The following is a 6,172-nucleotide window of genomic DNA, read 5'->3' as shown; positions in this document are numbered from 1 at the left end:
GCGTGCTTGCTCAAGCGTGCACAAATTCCTCGCGCCACCACACGACTCAATCACGTGGGTACAAGCATCAGTTTGTTTACATTGGAAAATGTCGAGCACAGATGACGATGTGTTTGCTGTTGCAGCCTTTTTGCTTGTTTTACGGAAAAAACAAAAGAGGAAACGCGCTGTGTAGTAAAGAGTGGCTTAAGAAATGAAAATCGTATTCTCAAACAAATTTACGGAGTGAATTGAAGATATATCCTCGTGATTGGCATAATTACCTCAAGATGAATGAGGAAACGTATTTGAATCTTTTGTCCCTCGTGACGCCTTGTGGCTCAACAACAGAGCATTCTAATATGCTACCATTGCAAAGGTCTACTGCAGGAAACATTCCACTTGATGCTAAACATGTGAGAGAGGAATTTATGTACTATTTTGTGAATGAAGGACAGGTTCCTTGGCAACATTATTTTGTGCATTAGCAGTAAAGAGAAATGTATAAGAGAACAATGTGTATTGCAATATAGTATAAACAAATAAAAGCATAGGCGTTTGTCTTAATTGTAACAGTGCTACTGTAACTAAATACCACTACCAACCTATTTCACTTCCTTGTAAATTACTCTAAGAGCATCTTGGTGTCTCCTCTTCATTTAAAAAGCTGAAAAGATCAAAGTACCACAGAACAGGTCTGTAAACGTCGTCTGCTGCAGCCCCTGATTTGTAAGTGCTGTCATGTTTCCTTTTTTCTCGTCTGTAATTCGTTCGTAATGTATTAATTTTCTTAATAACAGTATCTTTAGTTGCTGATGGCTCTATTTCTTTGTACTTTGTGAGAAGCACCTCATATGCCGCATCTCTTTTCATTTTATCATTATATTCTTATTTTTAATATTCCATAAACGTGAGTGTCTTTCGTAGCACTTAATAAATTCCTCCAACACTTCCCGGTCCTACATCAGATACATCAGAACAAAGAAGGAAACGACACAAAATCTAAGTAAACGAGCCCTCTCCACAGTCTGAGTCCGAATGGCAGAAGTGTGCTTGTTCAAGCCTCCCTACTCTAGGCACACACGGGCAAGCATGGACACGCTTGGAGGCTTGCACAAGCATGCATAATCGAAATTCGGTCAAGCGTCAAGCTGCTTGTGCAAGCCTGATGCTTGCGCTAGTTTACCCTACACACCGTCAAGCAAGCTTGCACAAGCACGCTTGCACAAGCGTCATTGTCAAGCATGCAGTAGCGTGTGTAAGGGCATTTAAAGGCTTGGTTTCTCCATAAAGCGCCCTGTACATTTAGAATGTCATGACATTTCTATCACTAGAACAGATAGATTTTCTTCGTAAGTGCCATGGATTTGCACAGATGTTTCATAAACTTGATAATAATTTGTATTTAGTACCCTAAAAGCAGAAGAATCAGCAACGATCAATAGCATGAGGGTGCAGAAGGCAATGGAAACCACTGTATTAAAGACACAACGTTTACCCACAGGGCACGTGACCTGGCTTGTAACTGAAAAAGTGTAATGATGATCAAACCATTTGGATCTCTGAGAAGGGACTGCCAAGGGGGATAAGGATGATGATGATGATCGGTTTGTGGGGCGTTCAACTGCATGGTCATCAGTGCCTGTAGGAAGTCCTGTTTTTACACAGTCCAATTTTTTTACAGTCCAATCTAGCCACTGTCACCAATGATCATGATGATGATGATGATGATGATAACACAGTCAGTCACCAGGCTGAGAAAATCCCCAACATGGCCAGGAATCAAACCCAGGACCCATGATCCAGAGGCAGGAATGGACACCAAGGAGGAGGTAACCAAGAGAAAAAGATTGAATAAAAAAAGAAAGGATGACGTCCTACGACTCGGAGTGTAGAATTTCAGAAGCTTGAACGTGGTAGGGAAGCTATAAAATCTGAAAAACGAAGTTCAAAGACTCAGTGTACATACAGTAGGGGCCAGTAAGTGAAATGGATGGAAGATAAGGATCTCTGGTCAGATGAGAATAGTGTAATATCAACAGCAGTAAAAAATGGTATAGCAGGAAAAGAATTCATTATGAATAGGAAAGCAAAGTAGAGAGTGTGTTGCTGTGAACAGCTTGGTGATGGGATTGTTCTTATCAGAATCAACAGCAAACCAACACCGACAATAATAGTTTAGGCACACATGCCGATGTTGCAAGCTGAAGATGAAGAGATAGAGAAAATATATGAGAATGCTGAAAGGGTAATACTGTATGTAAAGTGATATGAACATCTGTCATGGGAGACTGGAATGCATTTGTAGGTGAAGGAGTAGAAGAAACGGTTACAGGGGAAGACAAGCTTGGGACAAGGAATGAGAGAGGAGAAAGATTAATTGAGTTCTGCAATAAATTTCAGCTAATAATAGCAAATACTCTGTTCAAGAATCACAAGAGAAGAAGGTGTACTTGGAAAAGGCCAGGTGATACAGGAAGATTTCAGTTGGATTTCATCATGTAATCTAAGGAATGAAGAGATACATTTGAAGTTGTCTATGGCTATAGATACAGCAACAAGGAATAACACAGTAGGCAATACAAATGAGCAGGAATGGACATATCTAAAAGGAGCAAAAAGATGAAAGAAAAACGTAAGTACAAAGAAGATAACTGCAAAGAAACCACAGGTAACAGAAGAAATACTTCAGTTGACCGATGCAAGAAGGAAGTACAAAAATGTTAAGAGAAATTCAGGAATACAGAAATACAAGTCGCTGCGAAATGAAATAAATAGGAAATGCACAGAATCTAATATGAAATTGCTGCAGGAAAAATGTAAAGAAATCGTTGTCAGAAGAGCTGATTCAGCATACAGGAAAGTTAAAAGGACCTTCAGTGAAATTAAAAGCAGCCGTGGTAAAATTAAGAGTGCAATGGGAATTCCACAGTTAAATGCAGAAAAGAGAGCAGATAAGTGAAAAGAGTACACTGAAGGCCTCTATGAGGGGTAAGATTTGTCTGATATGACAGAAGAAGAAACACGAGTTGATTTAGAAGAGATAGGTGATCCAGTATTAGAATCAGAATTTAAAAGAAATTCGAAGGCAGAAGGGATGGATAAATTGCATCAGAGTTTCTAAAATCATTGGGAGATGTGGCAATAAAACGACTATTCAAGTTGGTGTGTAGAATATATGAGTCTGGCGACATACCATCTGACTCTTGGACAAATATCATCCACACAATTTCGAAGACTGCGAGAGCCGACAAGAGTGAGAATTATCGCACAATCGGCTTAACAGCTCACTCATCAAAATTGCTGACAAGAATAATGTATAGAAGAATTGAAAAGAAAACTGAGGATTTAGTGGATGACGATCACTTTCGCTTTGGATAATGGAAGCAAGACTAAAGAAAAATCAGGGTAAGTCTTTCACCCCTACTGTTCAATCTATACATCAAAGAAGCAATGATTGGAATAAAAGAAAGGGTCAGGAGAGGATTCAAATTCAAGGTTATAGGATATCAATGATATGATTTGCTGATGACATTACTATCCTGAATGAAAGTGAAGAAAAATTATATGATCTGCTGAATGGAATGAACAGTCGAATAAGTAAAGAATACGGATTGAGAGTAAATCGAGGAAAGGAGAAAGGAATAAGAAGTAGCAGAAACGAGAACAGTGAGAAACGTAATATCAGGATTGATGGTCATGGAGTAGATGAAGTTTTGGAATTCTCCTATCTAGGCAGCAAAGTAACCAATGATAGATGGAGCAAGGAGAACATCAAAAGCAGACTAACACTGGCAAAAAAGGCATTCCTAGCCAAGTGAAGTCTACTAGCATCAAACTTAGGCCTTAATTTGAGGAACAAATTCCGAGAATGTATGTTTGGAGCACAGCATTGTATAGTAGTCAAAAATGAACCGTTGGAAAACCAGAAGAGAATTGAAGCATTTGAGATGTGGTGCTTCAGACAAATGTTGAAAATTAGGTGGACTGATAAGGTAAGGAATGAGGAGGTCCAGAACAGAATCGGAGAGGAAAGGAATATATGGGAACCACTGACAAGGAGAAGGTACAGAATGATAGGACATGTCTTAAGACATTGGGAAATGACTTCTGTGGTACGAGACAGCACAAACTCTAGAGGAAGGCAGAGGTTGGAATACATACAGCAGATAATTGAGGATGTAAGTTGCACGTGCTACTCTGAGATGAAGAGGTTGGTACATGAGAGGAATTCGTGGTGGCCTGCATAAAACCTGTCAGAAGACTGATGACTCAAAAAAGAAAAAAAAAGAAGCATGGGATGAACTGGTTTGAATCGAAATGAAGGAAACCAAGAAGTTGAAATTGTGAAAGCTTCTTTGTGACAAGTGTCACAGCTCAGATACACCCTTTTTTAGTATCTGTGTTAGCCACTGTAAATTTTCGGTACTATACAGCACTTAATAGTATTACCATCTGTGACGTAAAATTGGGCCGTGATAATATTGCAAAACGATTTGATAGCAAGCCAGTGCCTTTGAAATTGTCTGAAAACACCGAATTTGCCACATATTAGCGGTTATACTACATGTTTTGTCGATTTTTCTGTTTTTGTGGTTAATTTTCCTCTTCTTTGTAGGCTACCGCGAAGTTTTGCTTACTGGTTACAGTTTGACATATATATTCAGCGCATTTGCTTCCCACTACATTACAGTCTAAGTAAGAAGACAATAAAAAAATCAGATCGATGGTTAAATGCACTAAAAATCCCGAGGTATCTCACATATTATAAATCTATATGACACACTGCACTCCCCTCTCGCCAATACTCCCTCCCCCCCTCAACATACTGTATATTGTGTGAGCTTATAATTGCATTGCTCCTGTAAGATTGATTTCAGCTCTTCAGTGTTGGAGCATTTAACAGCATCAGGGGAAGTGAGCATCACACATGGATGACGTCTTATGTATTATGCTTTTATTATGATTGTTAATCAAATGGTTAAGAAAATAAACTGAAAGTAAAATTCAACAAAGCAGCTTTTTTTGTAATTTGGTTATACTGTGTGTGTGTGTGTGTGTGTGTGTGTGTGTGTGTCTTTTTTTTGTCTGATTTTTGTTTCTCATTATTATGATTCACATTCAGTCTGTTGTTTTCTTATTGACTTACTTCCAAAGCAGAATTACGTGAGACTGCCAGTGTTGTGATAAGAATAAACAAAAAAATTGTTCCATTTCAGACTTGTGCAGACAATGTATTTAAGATAAAAGCTGAAATTTCACTCAGTGCAAAGTATTTTCCAGCTGTCGTTTATTTCACGCATCTTCATTTTACATTTGTATATTTCTGTTAGCATATATTTAAGTTTACTTTAAATTTTCTATACTCTAAAAATTTGGTGCTCTCTCTCTCTCTCTCAATCACTCATATATGCACATAAACAAATTCAGTTTTTCTTCTCTGTTTTGTAAAATATTCTATCCTACCAAGAGTGAAATATTTCATGAACATTTTGCTTGGGAATAAAACATGCAACTGCTTCTTCTTGTTACATAGTACCACATGAGAAGTATACTTCAGTTTAAAATAAAGCGGCCACAAATTACGCTGGTGTGAGCTAACAGAAATGTGTAAAGAGGAAATGAGCGTAACTTCTACGTTTTTTCTGAGGTTCACAACTGTCAAAAGAAATGCTCATTTTTCGAGCTATGGATTTAAATAGCCTTTTATGTATATCACTAACACGAAATGACACATATTTTGCACAGACTTTAACAGATTTAAAACATTTATTCTAAATGCCACCAGAACAGCACAATACGTCTGCTTCCACGTATTCCTCTTTGCAGCTGTAGGAACAACAGTAATTCACATTGAAATGATAATTAAATGGACACCCTAGCTGCAAACAGGCGTTGATATACTTCATTGGCGACATGTTGAAAATGTGTTCCCCGACCGGGACTCGAACCCGGGCTCCTGCTGACATGGTAGACAGTCTACCCATCTGAGCCACCGAGGGCACAGAGGATAGTGCGCCTGCAGGGACTTATCCCTTGCGCACTCCCTGTGAGACCCACATTCCCAAAATGTCCACACCACTACATTCGTATTGCGCATAATAGATGTTTGCCCGTCAGGAGGAGGAGATCCCGGGTTCTAGTCCCGATTAGGGCACACATTTTCAACATATCCCCAATGAAGTGTATCAAC

Source organism: Schistocerca serialis, chromosome 7, assembly GCF_023864345.2.
Source record: "Schistocerca serialis cubense isolate TAMUIC-IGC-003099 chromosome 7, iqSchSeri2.2, whole genome shotgun sequence".
NCBI lineage: Eukaryota > Metazoa > Arthropoda > Insecta > Orthoptera > Acrididae > Schistocerca > Schistocerca serialis.
Note: the sequence above shows the minus strand (reverse complement) of the source record.